We start from the raw sequence: 9,377 nt of genomic DNA on the forward strand, positions 1-9,377 counted from the left end.
AGGAAGAGACAGGAAAGCTAAGAGTAGAGCGAAGCCGAGGTTCTCCATCGGCTTTCGCCCAGCAGGTTGTGCCAAACCACACCCAAGATGAAGAAAGGTCTGTCCCACAGTCCCCGACACATTCGCCCACAGGTTATCTTTTCCCAACTAAGCCATTTGATGGTTGTTCGCAACTAAGAGCAAGACGATTGCCAAGTCACTTTTTGGAGGCAGCTTCTTGGCTCTTACACACTCTGTATTCCACCAGCGTGGGAATTCCTTCCTTGAGTGGTCAAGTTTATTCGGTTGCACAGAGCCGGAGGCGAGTGCGGTCTCACACTTCTTAAGCCTCTTGGGTTTTGCATCAAAGAGATACAGTTTTAAAGAATAGCGCAACAGATACTTGGGACAGGTAACTAGCCACGGAACAGGTACCGGGAGAAGGCCTCGCTCCCTGGGCCAGGAGCGCTTCCACCGGCCCTTCCCTTCTCTCCTCTTCGGGCCACCAGATAAAGTAGGTCCGCGGGCCTCATGAGTCGACTCTGGCTGTCCAGCACCTGCAGTGCAGTCGGGGTGGGGGGGGGACCAGGTAGAGGCCAGGGAAGCCACAGGAAGAATTTGGGGGAAGGTAGGGAGAATTTTCTGCCCGCGGTGATAGCAGTTTCACTTTTCCTACACCAGGTCACTTGCTCAGCTTCCAGACTATTGCCCCAAGGAAGCAAACTTTGGGGCGTGGGGCGGAGTTTTGACAGGACAATAACTGCAAGTTGAGGTCACCATCCTCAAACATACTGAGCTGGATGAAAAAAAAAATCTGTTCAGAGTGCAGAATCCTCAGACTGATGCCCAGTAGGACCCTCCATTCCAGAAAATCGGCTCCGCACAGATTTTGTCAAATACGGGGATTCATCCAAATAGTCCGCGCAGGAGTAATATGTGCAAGAGGCTATGTCTCTGCTTAGGAGCTTGAGATCCCCCTCGTCCCCCACATCCGTGTGCAAGGCAGGGCAAAACCCTGCCTTTTGTTTGTGGGTGAGGGATACGCATTGTGGCAGCAGCCGAGCAAAAGGGGGAAATTAATTGCAGCCAATTAATAATTAATCCCCCTTAAACAGCTTTATTATCTCTCCCGAACGACAGGGATTTGTCTGATAACCCCCCGAAGACCAAATGTCAAGTTTAACCAAATAGTTATTGCTTTATCAACCCGAGTCTGCAAATAAATTAATCAAAAGCAAATCTGTCCTTTGTGCGACTCATTTGCTGGTAATGGATGGATATGAAGATTTGCCGATATTATTGTCTGTCATTCAATCTAACAAAGTGAACATTTATTGCATATATATTAAAAATTATCCCGGAATCGAGTGGCGCCGGGTTGCATTTATTGGAGTCTTCCCAGGGGTGAGGTCCCCTCGGATGCAGGCGCGTGGGGAAAGGCAAATAGTGCGCGAGCGAGAGTCCCAAATCTCTTTAAGTCTCTGCGCCTGCCTAGGCCTTCTCCAAAGGCGTCATGCCCTCCAGCCTTTGCCCCTAGCTTCGGGACGTGTGGGCCACCGCCACTCGCGCCCGCCCGCAGACCTGGGCCAGCCGAGCGTGAGGAGCCCCGCGACTGTCAAAACAAGAGGAGCCTCGGGCACTCACAAGGGGACAAGGGGACTCTAGGAAATTTAGGGAGGGCTTGTGATTGAAGAGAGAGAAACGGGAGGGGACAGCTCTCCTTTGTCTTCTCTCGGGTTACATCATTTTCTAATTAGGCATAAAATTGTGTTCATACACTGGTACTGCGGCCTTCATAAACATCGTCATTATGGTTCATAAGAACGCCATTGTGGGGAGGCCATCCCAAAATAGAAAGCGCTGGGGAGAGAGAAGCCTGGAGCCCAGGAGGCTGGGCTTTGTCCTCCCCTGGGAGAAGATGGATGGCCAGTGTCATACATATGATGACTTGAAACCCTTAAATTGTCAGAGGAGGGAGAATCTTTATCAGCCCCTAGCGCTGCTGGAAAATTCTAGAGACAACCGCCGCCGATGGGTCTTGGTTGGGAAAGGAAGGCAGGGTGGCTGGGTTTGCCCAGGCAGGTTGGAGCCTGAGGTAGGGTTGTGGCTCCGAGTCTGACAGGGTATCAAGAGGCAAAGTGCAGGACAGTCAAGCCCCTGTGGGCTCTTTCTTGGGTGCTCACAGACTTCAGGGAGTCACCTGTCCTGAGCTTAGCTTCCTTCCCAGTTGCATACCCAAGGCTGACTGACACCCGTGCACTGCCCAAGAAATGAGAGGGGCAGAGAACCCCCGAACAGCTGAGGACTGTACCAGGCAGGGACAATTGTTCCCATTATTAGGGGCTGAGGCTCAGGCCCAGCCCTCTGCTCTGTTGGGGGGCGCCTGGCTAACTGGATGGAGATGGATGGGGGCGCCCTGAGCCCGCGGCCCGGCGTCTTGTCAGACCCGGGGCAATTACTGTCCCGCCAGGATGGACACACTGCCCGCCACTCTGACCCCAGCACGAGGGCCCACTGGCTGCCTGTACTGCTATGGCGCTTTTCCCTCGCCTTTACAATAACCTTACATGACATAAATAACTCCCTGTGCTTAACCACATTTGCTTGAGAGCCTTAATTCGCAGGAAAATTAGCAGTTACGTTCTTTTTTTTTTTTCTTTCAAAAAACCGAAAAGATTTGGAAACTACAAATCCAATCTATCTTGTCTGCCTCTAGTGTGCGTTCTGGTGCATCTTAGAATTTATCTTACTATAATAAAAATCATTTAGCTTCTGCCTCTGCCAGGGTAGGTTTCTGCTTGCTTGTACCGGGCTCTTCCGGGGGTATCTTTAGTTTTGATGCTCCATCCAGGTAGTGGTGGGGTCTCTAAAAACTTCTCTGCAGGCGCAGGGGTGGGTGGGTGCTGGACCGTGGAGCAAGGTCACACCTCTGCTTGGTTTGGGCTTGTCAGAGAGTGTGTCTGTTCTACCAGGCCACCGGGCAGGAAATGCATACGTCTTCCTGACTTGATCTGGTCAGGGGTGGGCATGGGCTGGGACAATGCCAGACCATTGTTGTGCAGTGGGTTGTCAGGCGCCCAGACTGGAGAGAGCCCGTAGTAGTGAGAGGAGGAGAATGATTCCCAACATTCTAGAAAAAAAAATGGTCTCTCCAGTTGGGGAGACCTAGGGATGTCAGAGCTAACTCTGCTCTGCGAGATACCTTCTGGCTGATGATGGCAGGTAACAGTATCCTGCCACTGGCTTCCTGCCAGTCACCTCTTGCCTGGCAGGATGAGGGGCAATTTAAGAACTTAAGAGATGGAACGGCTCCTAAAGGTCTGGTGTAAGAGTGACTACTAAGGGTAAAGTTACAGAAAGCCCTAACACACACACACACACACACACACACACACACACACACACACACACACACAGAGAGAGAGAGAGAGAGAGAGAGAGAGAGAGAGAGAGAGAGAGAGAGAGCTTTGGCTGAGGGGTTGGACGCCCCCCTTCCCTTTTAAAGAAGTTTGTGAAAAGCCTCAGCCAGGCTTCCTTAGAGTGAGCTACTCTGTTGAGCTCAGGCCCTGCTACCCTCCTCGGCTCCCCTTGCAGCTGTAGCTGCTATAGCTGTGACATAACCGCTGTATCGAAATCAACACGGCACAAAACAACAAACGGACCACAGTCTCCAGATTCCACAAGGTCAGTGTATTTTTCTTAGGCTGTGCTTGCTTTATCTTTATTAAAGAAAATGTCATGCAAATGTCCAAATATGCTGAGTCTATAATTCTAGTGCTTGGGAAACTGAGGCAGGCAGGTTGAGAAATTCCTAGGCTACATAGTAAATTCTAGCCTGGGCTATTGTGAGGGTTTTTTGTTGTTGTTGTTGTTGTTTTCTTAGAGCAGAACAATAATAACACAAATAAATAAACAAACATCCAACTACCTGGAACATAGTCTTCATACTGTCTTTGTCCATGTCATTGTAGGTAGGTGTAAACCAGTAGTCACTCAGTGATTAGTGTCCCTAGTTCCATTTATCCATTATTGGTCATCAGTCATCCTTTAAATAATCCCACAGATGTTCTCTGATAGCTCCATATGAAATACAAAAGAAAAGAATTCTCTGCATTGAAGGTACTTGTTCTGTGGAAGTTTTTTAGTGTATGTGAAAATCATGTGAATGATTTTCAGTGTAACCTCCCTGTGGAACCCCAAGATGATCTTAACCTGACCTGGCCCATTTCTGACTTAGGGCCTAGGTGAGGTATGGAAAGGCTCTGGGCTTCAGTAGTGTGGTCTATGGGATGAGGGTGTAGGAAAGGGTTCATGCTTGAGAAGTCTCCTTAAGTTCTCTGGAGACATTAAAGGATGGAATATTCACCGGCAAACGGTGGGAGAGCATCAAAGTGCCTCCAACAGGCTTCAGGAAGACAGCATCTTTCTGATTGTGCCTCTGAACTCCAGATTATAGAGGACAAGGCACAAGGAATGTGTAGGAAGGACTCACTACAGATTAGGAATCTGTCTGTCATAGCAGAAATTTAGCTGACTTACTCTTTGTGAACCAATTTCATGTCTCCTACACATAGGCCATATCTGCCTGTGTGATGGGACTGAGGCAGGCAAATCTCTGCCAGGTTACATAGTAAGATCCTGTCTCAAAACCAAAAACCAAACCAAAACAAATTACTTGTCTTTTTGCAAAATAACTCTGTCAATTCTGATAATGTGTGCAAACTAGCAAACATCATGGCAATTAAAAATACAAATAACAATCCAGAATTCTACCTTCTGACTACCTAGAGGAAATATACATTATATATTATATATTTCCTCTTTCCTTAATTTTTTAAAAATTGCTTTTAGTTGTGTGTGTGTGTGTGTGTGTGCACATGTGAATGCAAGTACCCATAGAGTCCAGAAGAGGGCGTTGGTCCCTGGATTCGGAGTTGCAGGTGGCTGTGAACTTCTCTATGTGGTTCTGGGGTTCTGGGGATGGATCCCGGTCTTCTGGGAGAGCAGAAGGTGCTCTCATAAGGGCTAAGCCATCTCTCCAGTCAGATAGTCTCTTTCTTGTGGGATTTCCTTTTTTTTTTTTAGTTCTGCAGGAATTAGGGAATACCGTCTTGAGCAAAAGTTCATCTCAAGTTGGAATATTCTAACACTTGCTGCGCATCAGGATACCACAGTTCCTTCTTGGAATTTAGCATCTATTGTGGCTCCCAAAGAGAGGATAAAGTCTTGGGGAGATGTAGCATACAGAAATACTGCTCCAGTCAGCTTTACTGAACTTAAGAATCTGCTATTTGGAGTTTCTTTAGAAATAAGATGTATTACAGACGAAGTGAGAAGAGTGAGAAGCTTTTGAAGTTGTTCAATTGGTGCTCTATTCTATTGGGGGGGGAATACATGATTTTAGTCTCAGTAGGAAGACAACTCCATCTATCCTACTCATTCTATCATAGGATGCTCCTTGCAAGAGCTTAACTTGGATTAGAGAAATAGAGTCAGTTTCCTAAGAAGCTTCACCTCTTTGCTGAAATGGAGAAAGAGCCGATGGGTTCGGAGAGAAAGGACCTTGGTAAGTCTGTGTTTCAGGAAAGGAAGCTTGAAGGGGGAGGAAGGAGGAGGGGGACACAGTCGCAAGGAAGAGCGACCCACCTTTCTCCTGGAAACAGAAAGCTGATAAGGCCGCTGGTCGCGGGTTTTCATCCTGTGTGGCCTGAGGAATTCATCCAGCAGGTTCTCAACTGAGGAGGCTGCCTTCTCTTTCATTCTCTTAACTTTCCTGATAAATGCTAGCGACCCGGTCCTATCTGTTATGGTGCCATTATCACAGAATGTTGACTGAACTGGTTCTTTTATCTTCATTATGGAGCTGCCTCCCTTGCAGATTTATGCATTTTTAATATTAAATTCTTTGTTTGAGCCTATTCTCTTGTTGACTTTCATTGACCGCCCCCCCCCCCCGACCCAGTCCCTAATACTTTCCCATATTTAATATTGAAACATTTTTTCTCAGTGTTCCACTTGGGCTTTGTTGCCATTCGTTTGACGGCTGTCCCTAATGGCCTGTGCTGTTTACTCTGTTCTTGAACTTGGTGGGGTCACACATTCTTAAACAGTGATGTTCTCTGAATGTCTACCCTTGCTGTCCAGCTAAGTTGCTCCGTGTCACAAGCGCTGCCCTTTTCTCCGCCCCTAACTACCAACTGCCCCTAATCACTTAAACAAACACCTTTCCTAGTGGAGGCTCAGGCCCCCTGAGCCTTTTGGGTTTTGTTTAGCAGACGCTAATGCTCTGCCTGGCCCACCGGCGGCTTGGCCCCGCTGACCTGGTACATCGCAGTTCTTCTCCTTGGAGCGCGGCCTTGTCCAGCGCCCCCTGGGCCAAAGGCCAGGGTCCGGGCAAGACTGAGCAGCTGCCTGAGGTGACCGCAAAAAGATATCAAGGGCCGACTTTAGCTTGGAGCAGGCAAATGAACGTATTCATCTCCCTGCCCCGCCCCTCCCCCAATCCACCAACCCCATCTACTGCGGGACTAGGGACAAGACAAAAGGAAAAATATTAGGAAGAGGAGCGGGAGAGGCTAATCCCGCACCAGAAATCTTAGCTCCCTTCTTGGGGGCCGTCTGTTCAGTTTCACAACACTTACAAGAGCAATTTCCAGAATTGAAGTTGCCTGGTGTTTTGATTCTTCCGTTGCCTGTGCATTTGTGCCCCGAAGGTCCCTTCCAAATGGATACTAATTGTGGGGGCTGCACGCTGCTGGCTGCTCCAATGCCCCAGGGCCCCGAGGACCTGCTTCTCAAAGCCTTAATTGACAAGGACCTGTCTGTATTTAGGAGCAGCTGGTCCAGAGCGTTGGCACATCAGTGCAATCTTAACGCAGCATCCCTAGCCCCGAGGAGGATGAGGGTAAATGTGGTTAAAATGAAGGAAGATTTATAGCCCGCCCCCTTGGGTAATAGGACAGAAGACAGCTCCCAAGATTTTCCCCTATGAGGGGGTTCATTCATCAGCTCCCGGGCCTAGTAACCTGATAGGAGGCTCGATCTCGCTTTTATTGCTAATGGGGGAGGGGAGGCGAACAATTAGGCAGGTGACAATCTCTCACTACAGTGCATAGCCCCCTAAACTGGACGGAAATTTGGCTCAGTAAGACCGCAGTCTTCTTGTTTCTGTGGGATCCGGCGCCGGTGCCTCTTTGCCTGGGTCTGGCGCTGGGTTAATGGTGGCGCCGCAGGCAGGCTGGGAAGAGAGCAGAGGGCGCTCCGACTGCCCTTCCCCGGAACAGGGAGGCTTTTAGAGTCCTTTGCGACTCCTCGGGACGTTTCAAAGTTCCAAACTGTGGGTGGAAGGGGCGCTCATATAGATCAGTTTCTCCCGGATGTGCCCCAGCGGATGCAACGGGCTCCCCAACTCTCGGACTGCACGCTGTGAGCGTTTCTGAGACCTGCTCCCTCGGTAGACAACGCCATTCAGCCGCTTACAAAGAAGGTTGATTGGTTCAAGAGGAAGCTGGTTTTGTTGCGATGTGTGGGAAATACTTTGATGTCCGCCTGGTTCGCACGTGTGAACAGGAATAAAGGGGTTTGGGCATCTTCATTGAAATTTCAAGTTTTTAAAGCAGAAATTCCCTAAGTTTTGCCTGTTTTTCTCAACATTTTCTTTTTCTTTCTTTCTTTTTTCCTGCCTTCAGGAACAATGCCAACATTGAAGCCCTCGGTTGGAGTCTGCACAGTTGGAGATCTTTGGTGCCGTTAAGACATCTTTGGATTTCATCAATCAAACTGACTGCAATTTTCCATAAAAACCCTGAATTTGGGTCAGAAAGTGGGCAAAGTAGATAAAGATCATTCGAGCTGTCTTATAAGATGATAAATAGATATCCTTTCAGGCCAACAATGCTAAAGTGCAGTTTTGTGATTCCCTTCCATGGGCCGTGAATGCAGTGAGTCGAAACGATTTATACATGTTTTCCCATGGTTTAGGGGGTGTCTTTACATACTTGTCAAAAGTAGTCTGACCTTTCCCCCACTGAGTTGCTAAGTGTGTTAGTGGCTTTGGGTGTTTTTTTTTCCTCTTGGGGTGTGTGTGCTTCCTCTTAAGAAGCACACAAGAAAAGAAGGCTTTAATATTAATAGAATATGGGTCTGATCTAGACAATTCTCCACGAGTTGGTAGAGAATTTCCAGCTGCTTTGTGCTTACTCTCAGGCAGGCAGTACCTCTTCCGACACCATGCTGGGATGTGAACTCACTTCCTTAACAGCAGCATCACTGCACCATGTCCTTATGCTTGAACTTGACGAATGGAGCTTTGTATAAGGTGAACAAAAAGAGACACTAAAAGAAACAGCAGAAGAAAGTCCTTAAGGGTATGAGTCCACTAGTCCCAAAGATCTTTCATAATGCCAGCTAACATCTTAGGGGATAAATGCATTTTAAACATTTCCTCCTCATTATTAAAAATTAGGATTTAGCAGGCATAGCATGCCACTTTTTACACATTGACTAATTGCTTCTTCTTTTCTATTTTCTTGACCCTCACTCTCAAAATATGCTCATTTTGATAACCTCTTCCCCCAGAGTTCTTGGCTTACCAGGTAGTTTGAAAGATTCAGTCTTCATGGAGAAACCCTAACTGCCCTTCTTGATTACTTCAGAATTATCTGAATTATCTGAGGTGACCTATGAGCTCATAGATCCTGTAAGAGCATACACAAGTATCTAGGAAAACATTTTTTTCTCTCAATATAATACTCCTTCATATATATATATATATATATATATATATATATATATATATATCATAGGGACACCATCTCTTTTTTTGTAGTTGGCTTTTCCAAACTTGTTAAACACTGAATGTATGCTGTGAACTATGTATAGGGGAGAACAGGGTACAGTGGGAGTTAATTATTGTTATTAACTTACTGGCTTTATTAGTTTTGAATGAAGCACATAAGTTGTGGCTACAGTTATTTAAGCACTCTTTATTAGCTAAAATAATTTGCGCATTTTGTACATACTCTCACCATATAAAATTTAAAATGGCACCTGGAAACTTGGGAAAGATCCTTGTCTTTCCATCATTTGTCTTTAATAAATCTGGCTTCCAAGTACTAAACATTTTAACTTAATACATGGCTGTCTACCTCGTTAAGTCTTTCAATACCATTTTATTTATCTTATTTTATATGACAGTGATATGCATATGTGGTATCATACATTTAAAATTATCTGCCTAATTTCAAACAGACCCTTACAAACAGCAACTCCATAAAGAAGAAAAGTGATTGTTATAATTATTTATATAAAACAAAGCATATGTGTATTTCCTAATTGGTCTTTCACTTTCTCTTATTTCCAACACTTAATTTACATATACCTGTGGTATCCATGAAGTC

At 46.5% G+C, this 9,377-nt stretch overlaps 1 long non-coding RNA gene across 1 annotated transcript in view; it reads left to right on the top strand.

The window, feature by feature from the left end:
* Positions 1–7,873, top strand: part of LOC146893835 (uncharacterized) — a 9,473-nt gene extending 1,600 nt beyond the window's left edge. Inside the window, exon 2 of the long non-coding RNA XR_015002552.1 lies at positions 7,668–7,873. This is a non-coding gene — a long non-coding RNA (uncharacterized LOC146893835). The remainder of the gene's footprint in view (positions 1–7,667) is intronic.
* Positions 7,874–9,377: the final 1,504 nt, after the last annotated feature.

Source organism: Myodes glareolus, chromosome 8 (assembly GCF_982192425.1).
Source record: "Myodes glareolus chromosome 8, mMyoGla1.1, whole genome shotgun sequence".
Taxonomy (NCBI): domain Eukaryota; kingdom Metazoa; phylum Chordata; class Mammalia; order Rodentia; family Cricetidae; genus Myodes; species Myodes glareolus.